The sequence below is a fragment of the Bidens hawaiensis genome, unplaced genomic scaffold, assembly GCF_021521415.1.
Source record: "Bidens hawaiensis isolate Kalapana, Puna unplaced genomic scaffold, B.hawaiensis_p1.1 tig00006131_1, whole genome shotgun sequence".
NCBI lineage: Eukaryota > Viridiplantae > Streptophyta > Magnoliopsida > Asterales > Asteraceae > Bidens > Bidens hawaiensis.
This window is the reverse complement of record NW_027491408.1, coordinates 192099-213923: the sequence shown is the minus strand read 5'-3', so window position 1 is coordinate 213923 and position 21825 is coordinate 192099. Positions and strand designations below refer to the sequence as shown.

Genomic DNA, 21825 nt, shown 5'->3' with positions numbered 1-21825 from the left:
CTAGCAGACTTTGTGGCTGATTTCAGCAGTGACATGCAAAAGGATGCTGACTTGGAGGTTCAAAAATTAGAAGAAACTAAGGATCCTTGGATCCTCTTCACAAATGGAGCTTCCAATGTAAGAGGAACAGGATTAGGTATCCTACTGAAATCGCCACAAGAGGACATATTACTCCAGTCTATAGCCTGTGAGTTCTAAGCGACAAATAATGAGGCAGAATATGAAGCTCTAATCGCAGGTTTGCAATTAGCTAAACACATGAGGATCAAGTATCTTCAAGTATATATAGAATCATTGTTGATAGCTAACCACTTTAATGGCTCATATGCTGTTAAAGGTAAAAAAACTAATCAAATATCTAGATGTTGTGAAAGAATTAGCAAAATCCTTCGAATTGTTTAGTATTGCTCAGGTACCAAGGGAAGAGAATGCTGGGGCAGATGCTTTGTCAAATTTAGCCTCATCTTTGAAAAATCCAGAAGACACGAAGATCCCAATCATCCATATACCCTCGCCAGCAATAGGAGAACAAGAAGTTGAGGAGATAACAACTGACAAACAAATTGTACTTTGGGATCCATCATCCTCAAATAATCAAGGATCCTGGATCCTCCCAATTTAGAATACATTCAAGATGGAGAAATTCCAGCCACAGAGAATCCGAAGTCCTTCAAACTTAAGCTATCACAATACATTTTATTACATGATATTATGTATAGGAAATCTCTTGCAGGTCCATACTTGAGGTGTATCGAAGATCCTAAAATTCAGGAGGTGCTCAAGGACTTTCACGAAGGAGATGGTGGTAATCACAGAGCTCTATTTTCTAGGATTCTAAGAACAGGATATTTCTGGCCAACCATGAAGAGAGACGCCATGGAGTACTCAAAGAAGTGTGATGCTTACCAAAGGCATGGAAACATCCTACATCAACCAGCAGAACCTATGTATCCTATATCCTCTTCATGGCCTTTCATGAAATGGGAAATGGATATTGTTGGCAAGCTACCTAAAGCGCCAGGATTTAAAGTATTCATGCTTGCAATGACTGACTACTTTTAAAAATGGATAGAAGAAGAAGCTTTTGTTCAAGTCCGCGAAAAAGAGGTGATATCTTTCATTAAAAGAAATATTAATACTAGATTTGGTATACCTTCAGAAATTATTTGTGATAATGGTTCCCAGTTTATCGGGAAAAGAACCACTAACTTTGTGACAGTTGGGGCATCAAGATGATTACCTTTAATCCAGTGCATCCTCAAGCTAATGGCTAAGCGGAATCAAGTAACAAGATAATCATCAACAATTTGAAGAAGAAATTAGGATCCAAGAAAGGCAAGTGGGGCAAAGAGCTACCTTATATTTTTTGGGCTGGTAGGACAACACCCAAGAATGCAACAGGCCAAACACCCTTCTCATTGGTATTTGGATCAGAAGCGGTAATCCCTACAGTGAAGGTTCCCACAGCCAGAACAAGCATCCGTGATCCTGAAGCCAATAGTGGAATCCTTTTTGAAGATTTGGACACTGTTGAAGAACTGAGGGATCTAGCCAAGATCAGGATGGCGGCATATCAACAAAGGGTAGCTGGGGCATACAACAAAAGTATAAGGATCATAAGATTTCAAGAAGGAGATCTGGTATTGAGGAAAGCCTTCCAAAACACAACCAATCCGGCAAATGGGAAGCTAGCACCCAAGTGGGAAGGTCCTAATCTGGTCGAGTCAGAAGAAGGAAAGGGGGCATATCATTTGCTCACTATGGAAGGCAACAGGTTACCAAGATCATGGAATGCTATCCACCTCAAGAAGTACTATTTTCTAATCAGGATCAAGTATCCTATGAGGATCGAGTATCCTTAAAGGATCAAGGATCCCAAAATTGGTAATATCTATCTGATCACTTATTTAATTGAGATTTTTTATTAATTTAAGGATAATATAATCTTAACAGTTGCCTTTTCCAAGTATCAAATAACTGTGCAGGATTCTAGTTAGAGGATTAATGTCTAAGAGGTTGGCCACCTCTCCTTCGCATTTAAGGTATATTACTATTTCCTTTGGCCTAGCCCACAATTAAGCTATGACCCCGATGGTCATATCTTCCAAGGTTTAAAGGTTTTCACCTTTCTTATAAATTAGAGTTTCTACACTCTCGCCTGGAGCGCACGCTATCCAACGTATAGTTCGAGGCAGCGGGACTAGTACACGCTTAGTGGCTGACAATTTCATTGTCTTCGGCTATATGGAGGATCCTACGATTTGTGGTAGACGTACCATAACACCGTTTGTAACATTTTCATGTTATCTTACGTTTGGGCTAAATGCCGGTTTGGGCGACTCTCCAGTTGACATCCGTATCTTTGAGCCAGTCCCCAGTTTGGGCTTGTCCCTAGTTTGGGCTTGTCCCCAGTTACACGGGCTAGTCCCCAGTTCACGGGCTTGTCCCCAATTGCACGAGCTTGTCCCCAGTTTATTTATGAGCTTGTCCCCAGTTTGATGGGTCTAATCCCAATCGATCTTATAAGTCATTTGCAACAGATGTCCTAAGTTCAACTACGAGGATCAACACTTATGGATTCAAAATCCTTAAAATATTTCTACAAGGATCACAGAAGGATCATTATTTATGATAACATAGGTCTAATCAGATCTCATGGTATGATTTCCACCTATCAATTTACATTTATTTGGTTAAAATTTGTGTGATATAAAATTCTTAGTCTATTTTTACAAGGATATTCTATCCTAAAATTTTTATTCAAAGATATTTCTTAAAATTCTCAATAAAGCTTAAAATTATATTAAACTTAATTTGAGAATAACAGATGATAACATGTAAATAATCAAAAGATAATATTTATTAAAAACTAACTTAAGATCACCAAAAGTTAACCCGGAATTCACCATTTAAAACATGGACCATCCATCCGGGTTAAAGTAAGTTGTTACTAACAATTTCACTGAGTGCAGGAAAATAAAAGTCACTGGCATCAAAGGCTTCATCCCCACAAACAGAGGATCCATCCACCTTTGCTACCCCTTGAAATTGTCTTAAGGATCACTGAACCTTCCCCTAATTACTATTGTCTATTACATACCATTATCCATAAAAACATAATCAAAGCAAAAATAAAAAACGGGCTCTGGCCATGTCTTTGATATCCTTCATTTCCCATTCAAGCAGCCTCTTCACCATATGCGGCACCCTTTCCTTCCTAAGTCTCGACCACCTCCTTTGCTCCGCTGGTTCCAGCTTCATTCCCATCTGTCATCACCACATCCTCTTCACCATTGAGAGCCACCAGAGCCATCTTCCAGTTCTTCACATCCCAAGCAGCCTTGTCAAAAGCAGGATCACTGTAACACCCCGGCTAAAGCGGAAACGCCTGAGTGTGACGTACAGATTGCCCAAAACACAGTGACACTATTAAGTGACAATATTATCATTAATTGATTTAAACATCAAGTACACAAGCTTGTAACAATAAATACATGGAAAATTACAAGACCAATTTCACAACTTATCCATTTATTGATATTCCCTAAGTTCTAATATCTTCTTCATGTGTCAACTTCGAATAGATGTACCTGTAGCATATATATAAAATAATGTCAACTATATGAAAAGTTGGTGAGTTCACACAAGTTTTGATATAAGTACATAAAAATCCACAATTCCATGAACACGTGTAAATGAGCAAGTAAGGTCCTTTCCAGTTGGGATTGTGCACTAATGTACTCGGATAATAGCGCAAGTAAGTGTCATTTCTGTTGGTAACAACCAACGTACTCGGATCGAGGGTCCCTATTCCACTCATAACATCGAGGTCCTGAGTGCATAGGGGGGCGTATGATCATACTTAATGAGGAAACCATGAGCACGTAATCTTTGAGCAAGTAAGCAAATCAACACACAAGTCCATGTAACAAATTGTAGTTTGTAAATAATGAATAAACGAAATCGTAATGTTGATAGGATATATATGCTACCCCCAAAATATGTGAAAGCGTTAAAAAGGGGGTGTGAGAAACTGACCTTGAAGTTGAAGACAACTCGAAATAAAACCAAAATACGTAAATGAAACCGAAGCAATTGAACGTCACGAACTAGAATTAAAAGTACAAAATCAATATTAACTATCGACATATAAAAAGTAAAGAACTCGGATTGTCGGTATTTAGAAGTGTTGAATGTATATTTTATTATGGAGTTGGATATTATAATATGATTTTATACATTAATGAATTTTAACGAATTTATTAATTATTAATTTAATATTAGTTTACATTACGAGATTAATATCAAGTTAGGACGGTACGGAGTTTTTGAGTATTATTAGTATATTTTATTTTGAAAGTGAAAACTTTAACCATTTTTAAAGTCTAACGAACGGGAAACAAATGTATACATATATATAAGTTAATCTAGTTTTAAACTAACTTGACAGGTTTGAGATCTATAACGTTTATGCATTATGGGTCTTCACGTAATTTAGCTTTGAAAAATATGTATATTAGGGTGATATAAAGTTACCGACATAATATTTATTAATTTAATATTAATCGGGTTCTAATGAAAACTTAACAAAAACGAAAGACGGGTTTATAGGTGAAAAGAGATCATAACTATTTTTATTTAGCTTAACATAATTTTTATTGATTTAATATAGTTTTTTTATAAATTTTATTTAGTTCAATATATAAAGAAAGTGCTTATTAAAAAAAGATAATAAAAAGAAAAAGAAAACGGGCTGACCCGGGTTCGAACCCGGGTCCTTCTGCCCACACCCACAAGAACTAACCATCTAGACTAGCTTGATATTTGATTAATATACGAAAACAGTTAATTAAATATTATATCGCATGCTCATCATCATCCTCAAATAAGCCCTAGATTGAAATCCTTTAATTGGTTCCATCTTTGGTCGAATTAGGTTAGGGGTTTTGTTAATCGGTTAAAAACAATCATAATACACATAATAATTACCTGTAGATGTTAATGTTTGACGAAGAACGACGGCGGCCGAAGCAAGGAAACTTGGACGAGCGGATTAATATTTCAGAGTGCAACTTAAAGTGTTTTGATGATTTTCGCATGTTTAGTCGAGGTCTATGGTCCTATTTATACAATCAATTGGATTTAAGCGTTAATGATTGTTATTGCGATTTAAAAATATTCCGGTCGTTACGGCTCAAATTAAACCCGGCTTAATCATTAAAACACGTTATTATTTATTGGTTACGGCTTGTCGTTAAAAACTTAGGCTGTTACGATATTTAAAATGGGTTAATACGCGTTTTTAACGGCTTTTAAGGTTGGCCGGAGATGGCCGGAGGTCGCCGGAGGTGTGCTGGCCGGAAAAACGGAAACATGGAACGGGATAGGCTGCTGCTACATGTTCCTTATTATTATTATTATTATTATTATTTTTATTATTATTATTATTATTATTATTATTATTATTATTATTATAATTTAAGTGTGTTCTACACTTTGGCCCTCCAAGTTTCATATTTCTTTTAAGTAGAATTTAAAATATATTTACACAATAAACCTTGAACTTTAAAATGTATTAGAAATGGAAAAATAAGTTTAATAAATTTATTTTCGTATATACTTCATAGTTCGGGACTCGTTTAAGTATGCATGGATGAACTTGGAATTTCATTAATGAATTATACGAAATAGAACACGCGTTAATAATGACAATAAAATGCCATAATTATTATTAAATTATCGGATGATATTTACGAATACATTGAAACAACGAAACGGGTCAATTTAACGAATCAATATAAAACACATAAACGAATTTGATATATATATATATATATATATATATATATATATATATATAAACTTAAATAGAACAAAACCAAAAATTTAAAATTGGTCGGGTTTTCGGGTTTGAAAAGTAACGAATGTTACAGGACTTACAACTTTTAAAAATTTCGTCTCGAAATTAAAATAAAAATAAATATTTTAAAAGAGAACAACTAATATACGGAGTTGTTAGAAATTTTAACAATTTTATACATACATATTTAAAATAAGATAACGCTGATCTTTGAATGACCCGAAAGAACGCCACAAATAAGAAATATGACAATGACACTTATATATAGGATGTACCAGAGGCGTATCCACCATGCCCTTATCATATTGTATTTGCCCCGTTCCCTCAAAATTATTCCAAGTTCCGAGTTATTTCACACAACCGAACATATTATATTTTCCATGCGAGGACTTTGATAATTATGTGTCGACCCATAATTATCTCTATCGTCGGATGGTCCATATAACTTGCTCTATTGTGTGGTTTTAAGACATAGACCTTTGATAAATAAATAAAATTATCATATAGGACGTTGAAAATTAAAGCTAATGTATTAAAATGGTAAAAACATTACAAAACACATTGTTTGACCATTCAGGCCAATAACAAGACGAAAATACTAAGTCAAGTAAATGAAATCATCGTAGACTGAACCAGGTAAACGAGGTTGCAAAACAAAATAAATGAGGTAATGAAATTAAAGAATGAAAACATTTGAATTATGAATATCGTAACATGTATTTGAAATAATGGGGTTGAGAATAAAGTGATAAGTAAACGTAGCATTTAACCAACGAAATATGAACATGTGAATTGATAACGTACTGGGTTCGAGAATTGCTTAAATGAACGAAACTTTAAGTATCAAAATATCATGATGTTAAAAAAAATGAAAATCTCCAATAAAACATCGACATGACCAATGGCAACGTTGAGATGAATAAACAATTATATCTTACAAAAATGTAAATTTGATAATAACTTGAAATGAAATGGATAAACAAAAATTTTAATATTAAAATATTGAAATCGATTAAGTTTGTGAAAATTTTTTTTCCAATAGTAACTTTGTGCTTATCAAGTATATAATTAGAATTTCGAAATTAAAATAAAGTATTTGTCTTAGATTGATGAAATCAAGAACAATAAAATGGTTTAAAAAAAAATTGTGGAAGAGAAGTACAAGAATAAACAAAACAATTTGTGTAAAATTTAACATCAAATAAACTCGGCATGTACATGGGACACAGTCCCGGTTCTAATTAAACGAATTCGTTTGGAGAGAACCGCCCATTACGGCTCTAATTAAACCCGGCTTAATCATTAAAACACGTTATTATTAGATGATTAAGGCTTGTCGTTAAAGACTTAGGCTGTTACGATATTTAAAATGGGTTAATACGCGTTTTTAACGGCTTTTAAGGTTGGCCGGAGATGGCCTGAGGTCGCCGGAGGTGTGCTGGCCGGAAAAACGGAAACATGGAACGGGATAGGCTGCTGCTACATGTTCCTTATTATTATTATTTTTATTATTATCATTATTATTATTTTAATTTAAGTGTGTTCTACACTTTGGCCCTCCAAGTTTCATATTTCTTTTAAGTAGAATTTAAAATATATTTACACAATAACCCTTGAACTTTAAAATGTATTAGAAATGGTAAAATAAGTTTAATAAATTTATTTTCGTATTATACTTCATAGTTCGGGACTCGTTTAAGTATGCATGGATGAACTTGGAATTTCATTAATGAATTATACGAAATAGAACACGCGTTAATAATGACAATAAAATGCCATAATTATTATTAAATTATCGGATGATATTTACGAATACATTGAAACAACGAAACGGGTCAATTTAACGAATCAATATAAAACACATAAAAGAATTTGATATATATATATATATATATATATAAACTTAAATAGAACAAAACCAAAAATTTAAAATTGGTCGGGTTTTCGGGTTTGAAAAGTAACGAATGTTACAGGACTTACAACTTTTAAAAATTTCGTCCCGAAATTAAAATAAAAATAAATAGTTTAAAAGAGAACAACAAGTATACGGAGTTGTTAGAAATTTTAACAATTTTATACATACATATTTAAAATAAGATAACGCTGATCTTTGAATGACCCGAAAGAACGCCACAAATAAGAAATATGACAATGACACTTTATATATAGGATGTACCAGAGGCGTATCCACCATGCCCTTATCATATTGTATTTGCCCCGTTCCCTCAAAATTATTCCAAGTTCCGAGTTATTTCACACAACCGAACATATTATATTTTCCATGCGAGGACTTTGATAATTATGTGTCGACCCATAATTATCTCTATCGTCGGATGGTCCATATAACTTGCTCTATTGTGTGGTTTTAAGACATAGACCTTTGATAAATAAATAAAATTATCATATAGGACGTTGAAAATTAAAGCTAATGTATTAAAATGGTAAAAACATTACAAAACACATTGTTTGACCATTCAGGCCAATAACAAGACGAAAATACTAAGTCAAGTAAATGAAATCATCGTAGACTGAACCAGGTAAACGAGGTTGCAAAACAAAATAAATAAGGTAATGAAATTAAAGAATGAAAACATTTGAATTATGAATATCGTAACATGTATTTGAAATAATGGGGTTGAGAATAAAGTGATAAGTAAACGTATCATTTAACCAACGAAATATGAACATGTGAATTGATAACGCACTGGGTTCGAGAATTGCTTAAATGAACGAAACTTTAAGTATCAAAATATCATGATGTTAAAAAAATGAAAATCTCCAATAAAACATCGACATAACCAATGGCAACGTTGAGATGAATAAACAATTATATCTTACAAAAATGTAAATTTGATAATAACTTGAAATGAAATGGATAAACAAAAATTTTAATATTAAAATATTGAAATCGATTAAGTTTGTGAAAATTTTTTTTTCCAATAGTAACATTGTGCTTATCAAGTATATAATTAGAATTTCGAAATTAAAATAAAGTATTTGTCTTAGATTGATGAAATCAAGAAAAATAAAATGGTTCAAATAAAACATTGTGTGGAAGAGAAGTACAAGAATAAACAAAACAATTTGTGTAAAATTTAACATCAAATAAACTCGGCATGTACATGGGACACAGTCCCGGTTCTAATTAAACGAATTCGTTTGGAGAGAACGGCCCATTACGGCTCTAATTAAACCCGGCTTAATCATTAAAACACGTTATTATTAGATGATTAAGGCTTGTCGTTAAAGACTTAGGCTGTTACGATATTTAAAATGGGTTAATACGCGTTTTTAACGGCTTTTAAGGTTGGCCGGAGATGGCCTTAGGTCGCCGGAGGTGTGCTGGCCGGAAAAACGGAAACATGGAACGGGATAGGCTGCTGCTACATGTTCTTTATTATTATTATTTTTATTATTATCATTATTATTATTTTAATTTAAGTGTGTTCTACACTTTGGCCCTCCAAGTTTCATATTTCTTTTAAGTAGAATTTAAAATATATTTACACAATAAACCTTGAACTTTAAAATGTATTAGAAATGGAAATATAAGTTTAATAAATTTATTTTCGTATTATACTTCATAGTTCGGGACTCGTTTAAGTATGCATGGATGAACTTGGAATTTCATTAATGAATTATACGAAATAGAACACGCGTTAATAATGACAATAAAATTCCATAATTATTATTAAATTATCGGATGATATTTACGAATACATTGAAACAACGAAACGGGTCACTTTAACGAATCAACATAAAACACATAAACGAATTTGATATATATATATATATATATATATATATATAAACTTAAATAGAACAAAACCAAAAATTTAAAATTGGTCGGGTTTTCGGGTTTGAAAAGTAACGAATGTTACAGGACTTACAACTTTTAAAAATTTCGTCCCGAAATTAAAATAAAAATAAATATTTCAAAAGAGAACAACTAATATACGGAGTTGTTAGAAATTTTAACAATTTTATACATACATATTTAAAATAAGATAACGCTGATCATTGAATGACCCGAAAGAACGCCACAAATAAGAAATATGACAATGACACTTATATATAGGATGTACCAGAGGCGTATCCACCATGCCCTTATCATATTGTATTTGCCCCGTTCCCTCAAAATTATTCCAAGTTCCGAGTTATTTCACACAACCGAACATATTATATTTTCCATGCGAGGACTTTGATAATTATGTGTCGACCCATAATTATCTCTATCGCCGGATGGTCCATATAACTTGCTCTATTGTGTGATTTTAAGACATAGACCTTTGATAAATAAATAAAATTATCATATAGGACTTTGAAAATTAAAGCTAATGTATTAAAATGGTAAAAACATTACAAAACACATTGTTTGACCATTCAGGCCAATAACAAGACGAAAATACTAAGTCAAGTAAATGAAATCATCGTAGACTGAACCAGGTAAACGAGGTTGCAAAACAAAATAAATAAGGTAATGAAATTAAAGAATGAAAACATTTGAATTATGAATATCGTAACATGTATTTGAAATAATGGGGTTGAGAATAAAGTGATAAGTAAACGTAGCATTTAACCAACGAAATATGAACATGTGAATTGATAACGCACTGGGTTCGAGAATTGCATAAATGAACGAAACTTTAAGTATCAAAATATCATGATGTTAAAAAAAAATGAAAATCTCCAATAAAACATCGACATGACCAATGGCAACGTTGAGATGAATAAACAATTATATCTTACAAAAATGTAAATTTGATAATAACTTGAAATGAAATGGATAAACAAAAATTTTAATATTAAAATATTGAAATCGATTAAGTTTGTGAAAATTTTTTTTCCAATAGTAAAATTGTGCTTTTCAAGTATATAATTAGAATTTCGAAATTAAAATAAAGTATTTGTCTTAGATTGATGAAATCAAGAAAAATAAAATGGTTCAAATAAAACATTGTGTGGAAGAGAAGTACAAGAATAAACAAAACAATTTGTGTAAAATTTAACATCAAATAAACTCGGCATGTACATGGGACACAGTCCCGGTTCTAATTAAACGAATTCGTTTGGAGAGAACGGCCCATTACGACTCTAATTAAACCCGGCTTAATCATTAAAACACGTTATTATTAGATGATTAAGGCTTTTCGTTAAAGACTTAGGCTGTTACGATATTTAAAATGGGTTAATACGCGTTTTTAACGGCTTTTAAGGTTGGCCGGAGATGGCATGGGGTCGCCGGAGGTGTGCTGGCCGGAAAAACGGGAACAGGGAACGGGAACAGGGAACGGGATAGGCTGCTGCTACATGTTCTGTATTATTATTATTATTATTATTATTTTAATTTAAGTGTATTTTACACTTTGGCCCTCCAAGTTTCATATTTCTTTTAAGTTGAATTTAAAATATATTTACACAATAAACCTTGAACTTTAAAATGTATTAGAAATAGAAAAATAAGTTTAATAAATTTATTTTCGTATTATACTTCATAGTTCGGGACTCGTTTAAGTATGCATCGATGAACTTGGAATTTCATTAATGAATTATACGAAATAGAACATGAGTTAATAATGACAATAAAACGCCATAATTATTATTAAATTATCGGATGATATTTACGAATACATTGAAACAACGAAACGGGTCAGTTTAACGAATCAATATAAAACACATAAACGAATTTGATATATATATATATATATATATAAACTTAAATAGAAAAAAACCAAAAATTTAAAATGGGTCGGGTTTTCGGGTTTGAAAAGTAACGAATGTTACAGGACTTACAACTTTTAAAAATTTCGTCCCGAAATTAAAATAAAAATAAATATTTTAAAAGAAAACAATAATATACGGAGTTGTTAGAAATTTTAACAATTTTATACATACATATTTAAAATAAGATAACGCTGATCTTTGAATGACCCGAAAGAACGTCACAAATAAGAAATATGTCAATGACACTTATATATAGGATGTACCAGAGGCGTATCCACCATGCCCTTATCATATTGTATTTGCCCCGTTCCCTCAAAATTATTCCAAGTTCCGAGTTATTTCACACAACCGAACATATTATATTTTCCATGCGAGGACTTCGATAATTATGTGTCGACCCATAATTATCTCTATCGTCGGATGGTCCATATAACTTGCTCTATTGTGTGGTTTTAAGACATAGACCTTTGATAAATAAATAAAATTATCATATAGGACGTTGAAAATTAAAGCTAATGTATTAAAATGGTAAAAACATTACAAAACACATTGTTTGACCATTCAGGCCAATAACAAGACGAAAATACTAAGTCAAGTAAATGAAATCATCGTAGACTGAACCAGGTAAACGAGGTTGCAAAACAAAATAAATGAGGTAATGAAATTAAAGAATGAAAACATTTGAATTATGAATATCGTAACATGTATTTGAAATAATGGGGTTGAGAATAAAGTGATAAGTAAACGTAGCATTTTACCAACGAAATATGAACATGTGAATTGATAACGCACTGGGTTCGAGAATTGCTTAAATGAACGAAACTTTAAGTATCAAAATATCATGATGTTAAAAAAATGAAAATCTCCAATAAAACATCGACATGACCAAATGGCAACGTTGAGATGAATAAACAATTATATCTTACAAAAATGTAAATTTGATAATAACTTGAAATGAAATGGATAAACAAAAATTTTAATATTAAAATATTGAAATCGATTAAGTTTGTGAAAATTTTTTTTCCAATAGTAAAATTGTGCTTTTCAAGTATATAATTAGAATTTCGAAATTAAAATAAAGTATTTGTCTTAGATTGATGAAATCAAGAAAAATAAAATGGTTCAAATAAAACATTGTGTGGAAGAGAAGTACAAGAATAAACAAAACAATTTGTGTAAAATTTAACATCAAATAAACTCGGCATGTACATGGGACACAGTCCCGGTTCTAATTAAACGAATTCGTTTGGAGAGAACGGCCCATTACGACTCTAATTAAACCCGGCTTAATCATTAAAACACGTTATTATTAGATGATTAAGGCTTTTCGTTAAAGACTTAGGCTGTTACGATATTTAAAATGGGTTAATACGCGTTTTTAACGGCTTTTAAGGTTGGCCGGAGATGGCATGGGGTCGCCGGAGGTGTGCTGGCCGGAAAAACAGGAACAGGGAACGGGAACAGGGAACGGGATAGGCTGCTGCTACATGTTCTGTATTATTATTATTATTATTATTATTATTATTTTAATTTAAGTGTATTTTACACTTTGGCCCTCCAAGTTTCATATTTCTTTTAAGTTGAATTTAAAATATATTTACACAATAAACCTTGAACTTTAAAATGTATTAGAAATAGAAAAATAAGTTTAATAAATTTATTTTCGTATTATACTTCATAGTTCGGGACTCGTTTAAGTATGCATCGATGAACTTGGAATTTCATTAATGAATTATACGAAATAGAACATGAGTTAATAATGACAATAAAACGCCATAATTATTATTAAATTATCGGATGATATTTACGAATACATTGAAACAACGAAACGGGTCAGTTTAACGAATCAATATAAAACACATAAACGAATTTGATATATATATATATATATATATATATATATATAAACTTAAATAGAAAAAAACCAAAATTTTAAAATGGGTCGGGTTTTCGGGTTTGAAAAGTAACGAATGTTATAGGACTTACAACTTTTAAAAATTTCGTCCCGAAATTAAAATAAAAATAAATATTTTAAAAGAAAACAATAATATACGGAGTTGTTAGAAATTTTAACAATTTTATACATACATATTTAAAATAAGATAACGCTGATCTTTGAATGACCCGAAAGAACGTCACAAATAAGAAATATGTCAATGACACTTATATATAGGATGTACCAGAGGCGTATCCACCATGCCCTTATCATATTGTATTTGCCCCGTTCCCTCAAAATTATTCCAAGTTCCGAGTTATTTCACACAACCGAACATATTATATTTTCCATGCGAGGACTTCGATAATTATGTGTCGACCCATAATTATCTCTATCGTCGGATGGTCCATATAACTTGCTCTATTGTGTGGTTTTAAGACATAGACCTTTGATAAATAAATAAAATTATCATATAGGACGTTGAAAATTAAAGCTAATGTATTAAAATGGTAAAAACATTACAAAACACATTGTTTGACCATTCAGGCCAATAACAAGACGAAAATACTAAGTCAAGTAAATGAAATCATCGTAGACTGAACCAGGTAAACGAGGTTGCAAAACAAAATAAATGAGGTAATGAAATTAAAGAATGAAAACATTTGAATTATGAATATCGTAACATGTATTTGAAATAATGGGGTTGAGAATAAAGTGATAAGTAAACGTAGCATTTTACCAACGAAATATGAACATGTGAATTGATAACGCACTGGGTTCGAGAATTGCTTAAATGAACGAAACTTTAAGTATCAAAATATCATGATGTTAAAAAAAATGAAAATCTCCAATAAAACATCGACATGACCAATGGCAACGTTGAGATGAATAAACAATTATATCTTACAAAAATGTAAATTTGATAATAACTTGAAATGAAATGGATAAACAAAAATTTTAATATTAAAATATTGAAATCGATTAAGTTTGTGAAAATTTTTTTTCCAATAGTAAAATTGTGCTTTTCAAGTATATAATTAGAATTTCGAAATTAAAATAAAGTATTTGTCTTAGATTGATGAAATCAAGAAAAATAAAATGGTTCAAATAAAACATTGTGTGGAAGAGAAGTACAAGAATAAACAAAACAATTTGTGTAAAATTTAACATCAAATAAACTCGGCATGTACATGGGACACAGTCCCGGTTCTAATTAAACGAATTCGTTTGGAGAGAACGGCCCATTACGACTCTAATTAAACCCGGCTTAATCATTAAAACACGTTATTATTAGATGATTAAGGCTTTTCGTTAAAGACTTAGGCTGTTACGATATTTAAAATGGGTTAATACGCGTTTTTAACGGCTTTTAAGGTTGGCCGGAGATGGCATGGGGTCGCCGGAGGTGTGCTGGCCGGAAAAACGGGAACAGGGAACGGGAACAGGGAACGGGATAGGCTGCTGCTACATGTTCTGTATTATTATTATTATTATTATTATTTTAATTAAGTGTATTTTACACTTTGGCCCTCCAAGTTTCATATTTCTTTTAAGTTGAATTTAAAATATATTTACACAATAAACCTTGAACTTTAAAATGTATTAGAAATAGAAAAATAAGTTTAATAAATTTATTTTCGTATTATACTTCATAGTTCGGGACTCGTTTAAGTATGCATCGATGAACTTGGAATTTCATTAATGAATTATACGAAATAGAACATGAGTTAATAATGACAATAAAACGCCATAATTATTATTAAATTATCGGATGATATTTACGAATACATTGAAACAACGAAACGGGTCAGTTTAACGAATCAATATAAAACACATAAACGAATTTGATATATATATATATATATATATAACTTAAATAGAAAAAAAAACCAAAAATTTAAAATGGGTCGGGTTTTCGGGTTTGAAAAGTAACGAATGTTACAGGACTTACAACTTTTAAAAATTTCGTCCCGAAATTAAAATAAAAATAAATATTTTAAAAGAAAACAATAATATACGGAGTTGTAGAAATTTTAAACAATTTTATACATACATATTTAAAATAAGATAACGCTGATCTTTGAATGACCCGAAAGAACGTCACAAATAAGAAATATGTCAATGACACTTATATATAGGATGTACCAGAGGCGTATCCACCATGCCCTTATCATATTGTATTTGCCCCGTTCCCTCAAAATTATTCCAAGTTCCGAGTTATTTCACACAACCGAACATATTATATTTTCCATGCGAGGACTTCGATAATTATGTGTCGACCCATAATTATCTCTATCGTCGGATGGTCCATATAACTTGCTCTATTGTGTGGTTTTATGACATAGACCTTTGATAAATAAATAAAATTATCATATAGGACGTTGAAAATTAAAGCTAATGTATTAAAATGGTAAAAACATTACAAAACACATTGTTTGACCATTCAGGCCAATAACAAGACGAAAATACTAAGTCAAGTAAATGAAATCATCGTAGACTGAACCAGGTAAACGAGGTTGCAAAACAAAATAAATGAGGTAATGAAATTAAAGAATGAAAACATTTGAATTATGAATATCGTAACATGTATTTGAAATATTGGGGTTGAGAATAAAGTGATAAGTAAACGTAGCATTTTACCAACGAAATATGAACATGTGAATTGATAACGCACTGGGTTCGAGAATTGCTTAAATGAACGAAACTTTAAGTATCAAAATATCATGATGTTAAAAAAAATGAAAATCTCCAATAAAACATCGACATGACCAATGGCAACGTTGAGATGAATAAACAATTATATCTTACAAAAATGTAAATTTGATAATAACTTGAAATGAAATGGATAAACAAAAATTTTAATATTAAAATATTGAAATCGATTAAGTTTGTGAAAATTTTTTTTCCAATAGTAAAATTGTGCTTTTCAAGTATATAATTAGAATTTCGAAATTAAAATAAAGTATTTGTCTTAGATTGATGAAATCAAGAAAAATAAAATGGTTCAAATAAAACATTGTGTGGAAGAGAAGTACAAGAATAAACAAAACAATTTGTGTAAAATTTAACATCAAATAAACTCGGCATGTACATGGGACACAGTCCCGGTTCTAATTAAACGAATTCGTTTGGAGAGAACGGCCCATTACGACTCTAATTAAACCCGGCTTAATCATTAAAACACGTTATTATTAGATGATTAAGGCTTTTCGTTAAAGACTTAGGCTGTTACGATATTTAAAATGGGTTAATACGCGTTTTTAACGGCTTTTAAGGTTGGCCGGAGATGGCATGGGGTCGCCGGAGGTGTGCTGGCCGGAAAAACGGGAACAGGGAACGGGAACAGGGAACGGGATAGGCTGCTGCTACATGTTCTGTATTATTATTATTATTATTATTATTATTATTATTATTATTTTAATTTAAGTGTATTTTACACTTTGGCCCTCCAAGTTTCATATTTCTTTTAAGTTGAATTTAAAATATATTTACACAATAAACCTTGAACTTTAAAATGTATTAGAAATAGAAAAATAAGTTTAATAAATTTATTTTCGTATTATACTTCATAGTTCGGGACTCGTTTAAGTATGCATCGATGAACTTGGAATTTCATTAATGAATTATACGAAATAGAACATGAGTTAATAATGACAATAAAACGCCATAATTATTATTAAATTATCGGATGATATTTACGAATACATTGAAACAACGAAACGGTTCAGTTTAACGAATCAATATAAAACACATAAACGAATTTGATATATATATTATATATATATATATATATATAAACTTAAATAGAAAAAAACCAAAAATTTAAAATGGGTCGGGTTTTCGGGTTTGAAAAGTAACGAATGTTACAGGACTTACAACTTTTAAAAATTTCGTCCCGAAATTAAAATAAAAATAAATATTTTAAAAGAAAACAATAATATACGGAGTTGTTAGAAATTTTAACAATTTTATACATACATATTTAAAATAAGATAACGCTGATCTTTGAATGACCCGAAAGAACGTCACAAATAAGAAATATGTCAATGACACTTATATATAGGATGTACCAGAGGCGTATCCACCATGCCCTTATCATATTGTATTTGCCCCGTTCCCTCAAAATTATTCCAAGTTCCGAGTTATTTCACACAACCGAACATATTATATTTTCCATGCGAGGACTTCGATAATTATGTGTCGACCCATAATTATCTCTATCGTCGGATGGTCCATATAACTTGCTCTATTGTGTGGTTTTAAGACATAGACCTTTGATAAATAAATAAAATTATCATATAGGACGTTGAAAATTAAAGCTAATGTATTAAAATGGTAAAAACATTACAAAACACATTGTTTGACCATTCAGGCCAATAGCAAGACGAAAATACTAAGTCAAGTAAATGAAATCATCGTAGACTGAACCAGGTAAACGAGGTTGCAAAACAAAATAAATGAGGTAATGAAATTAAAGAATGAAAACATTTGAATTATGAATATCGTAACATGTATTTGAAATAATGGGGTTGAGAATAAAGTGATAAGTAAACGTAGCATTTTACCAACGAAATATGAACATGTGAATTGATAACGCACTGGGTTCGAGAATTGCTTAAATGAACGAAACTTTAAGTATCAAAATATCATGATGTTAAAAAAAATGAAAATCTCCAATAAAACATCGACATGACCAATGGCAACGTTGAGATGAATAAACAATTATATCTTACAAAAATGTAAATTTGATAATAACTTGAAATGAAATGGATAAACAAAAATTTTAATATTAAAATATTGAAATCGATTAAGTTTGTGAAAATTTTTTTTTCCAATAGTAACTTTGTGCTTATCAAGTATATAATTAGAATTTCGAAATTAAAATAAAGTATTTGTCTTAAATTGATGAAATCAAGAACAATAAAATGGTTCAAATAAAACATTGTGTGGAAGAGAAGTACAAGAATAAACAAAACAATTTGTGTAAAATTTAACATCAAATAAACTCGGCATGTACATGGGACACAGTCCCGGTTCTAATTAAACGAATTCGTTTGGAGAGAACCGCCCATTACGGCTCTAATTAAACCCGGCTTAATCATTAAAACACGTTATTATTTGATGATTAAGGCTTGTCGTTAAAGACTTAGGCTGTTACGATATTTAAAATGGGTTAATACGCGTTTTTAACGGCTTTTAAGGTTGGCCGGAGATGGCATGGGGTCGCCGGAGGTGTGCTGGCCGGAAAAACGGGAACAGGGAACGGGATAGGCTGCTGCTACATGTTCTGTATTATTATTATTATTATTATTATTATTATTATTATTTTAATTTAAGTGTATTTTACACTTTGGCCCTCCAAGTTTCATATTTCTTTTAAGTAGAATTTAAAATATATTTACACAATAAACCTTGAACTTTAAAATGTATTAGAAATGGAAAAATAAGTTTAATAAATTTTTTTTCGTATTATACTTCATAGTTCGGGACTCGTTTAAGTTTGCATCGATGAACTTGGAATTTCATTAATGAATTATACGAAATAGAAAATGAGTTAATAATGACAATAAAACGCCATAATTATTATTAAATTATCGGATGATATTTACGAATACATTGAAACAACGAAACGGGTCAGTTTAACGAATCAATATAAAACACATAAACGAATTTGATATATATATATAAACTTAAATAGAATAAAACCGAAAATTTAAAATGGGTCGGGTTTTCGGGTTTGAAAAGTAACGAATGTTACAATCACTGGTTTCTGTCGTCATCTTGATCCTGGCCTGCAACACTGATCTTGCAGCCCACATCTTTGCTTCCTCAGTGGCCTGCTTCACTTCCTCTTGGTGTTGGGCTTCTGTGGTGGATAACAGATCCTCCAACCGCTTCTTGTCTTTGCTGAGCTGGGCTATGGCTTTGTCCTTGGTGACCGCTGCACTTCCCATTCCTGAAAAGCTATCACTGATTTGGCTCACAATCTTCTCATAGTGATCTTTGCAAGCATTCACAGCCTATGACCAACAAATGTGTAAAGTTTATTAGAATACTGGATCCTAAAATTCTAAATATCAAGATAGAGGATACTTACAGTGAGGATCATATCGAAGTGGGTTTCGGGCTCTGAAGATCTTTTTCTCTTGGAAGCTGCCGACTTGGCCCTGGTAGTTGTGGTCCTTTGCTCGGAAGTGGTGGCTGCCTTCAAAGCTTCCTTCTTGACAGTTTGAGGAGTGATCATACTATCAATGTCCTCTAAGGAAAACTTGTTGGCGGATTTCTAAGATTTTTGAGCACCTACAGAAACCAAGTAACAGATAAGTATTCTATTTTATTTTTATTTTATTTAATATACAAATATATATCTTACTTGACATGTCGGAGTCTGAGGAAATTTCACAAAAAGCCTCAACGAATCTGGCTTGGAAGGTCCTAACTTCGGAATCCATGGCAAGAAATCTTTTTGTTCTTTCTTCTGTTCCAGGTAGCTTGGTTAGGGAAGCAAAATTTTCGACTATAAACAAGAAAAAATATTAAGAGTTAGATCAGTATCACATATTGTTTCTCTGTTAAGGATTCGGGATCTTACCCTTTTTAACCCAAGTTAGAGGCAAATCAGCCCCACAAGGTATGGAGTTTCGATTCACAAAGAAGAATTGATTCCTCCGAAAGGATCGTTCAAGGTTACTTTTGAAATCGGATTGGGTTGTCGAGGTTTAGACTTCAAAAGAAATTGGTTCGAACCATGGGTAGTTAGGGTATAAAGATGTGACAACTCTTGGACGCCGGAATCGATCTTTTCCTCTTCTATGATTCTTTTGATGGTACCTAAACCCCTCCAAACCATGGGCATGGCCTGAATATAAGACATGCCAGTGGATTCGAAGAAACTCTGGGTAAAAGGAGGAAACGGGTATGTGTAGCCGATGAGAAAAGGGTAGGCCGGAAAACAAACCTAGGTCTGCGAGTAAACATCGCATCGGACCAAGGAGTCGTATGATCGGAAAACGGTTTCCGGTGGGAACAGTGACCGGAATTCGTCAATCTCCAGGTCGGTGAACTTGCAGATCTCCATGGACGGATTGGCAATGAGATTCTGAGGTGGCATCTCTGATAACTCGGAGTCCTCAGACTGGTTGGAACGATTAGAAGGAGAAGAAGAAGAAGCGACAGACATCTCTAGAAGAATATTATAAAAACAGAGAGAAAGAGAAGGATACCTATTGACTGCTGGATTATGTGTTTATAAAATGGTTGAAGGGATCACATATATAGGCGGCTATAGTTGATAATAAGGGTTTTGATCATAATTATCGCTGATACCCGTCTAATCATCTACTTTTTGCAGGGTTTCAAATTTCAAAATGACAGCTGTGTTACACAATCACCCGCCATTTTGAGGGCAATTGTTAGGGCATAGAATTTATGCTGAGGATCCTCTATCCTTGAATAATTTATGGATCAATTATCCTTAGGATATGCTTCAGGTTATAAAGGATCAAGGATTCTCGGTATTATTTGTTTACTAATGATTGTGTTTGAATGGTGTTGTGTTTGATAGATATAACGGTTGGACGACCTGGTCATTCTATTTTTATGCTACAGGACGACTTCCGCACGTGGTCAAAAGAGATGGAACGACTAGTGGGAAGAGTGACGTGATTATAGGAATTATAGTTAGTTGTGATTTTTGTTTATAAACGAGTTGTGATCAACTAGGTTTCACACACACTTACTTGCTTACACTCGTATACATTAGCTCAGAATTCTCTGTAACCACACAGACTTAGCTTTATTGTATTCGTTGATCATAAACTCCACCCGTTGTAACCCGAGTTTGATATTAATAAATTGGTGATAAACGATTTGTCATCACCCGGGGTTTTTTTTTCCTTTGATCTAATCAAGATCAAGGGGTTTTTCCACGTAACAAATCACAGTGTTCATCTCTATTTTACTCATATATTCATTATTGTCACCTTAGCACTAAACCTCACAAAACTAATTTGGTTACAATATATCCTTAGCCTATTTTTGACCAAAACAATTATTATATTTTATATGTATATATATATATATATATATAAATTATTATGACGTCATCTGGGTCAAACACCGGTCTGTCCTCCCGGATCGTTCCGACCTTTGACCCGGTAAGGCGTCCGGGTCAACGTCCGGGCCGGGTTTAAAAACATTGATTAAGAGCATTCCCAACCCGTCCCACGTCCCTATCTTTATAGTTACACTAAAATAAACTATATTTATCTTTCATGTTTAATAAAATAATATTTATTTATACATT

General features: G+C 32.0%; 1 pseudogene across 1 annotated transcript in view; it reads right to left on the bottom strand.

The window, feature by feature from the left end:
• Positions 1-20700, bottom strand: part of LOC143631612 (prohibitin-3, mitochondrial-like) — a 32689-nt pseudogene extending 11989 nt beyond the window's left edge. The window contains exons 1-3 of the transcript XR_013153392.1: positions 20509-20700; positions 19618-19803; positions 19279-19540 (exon numbers count right to left, since the gene is read on the bottom strand). The product of XR_013153392.1 is annotated as a prohibitin-3, mitochondrial-like (transcript). The remainder of the gene's footprint in view (positions 1-19278; positions 19541-19617; positions 19804-20508) is intronic.
• Positions 20701-21825: the final 1125 nt, after the last annotated feature.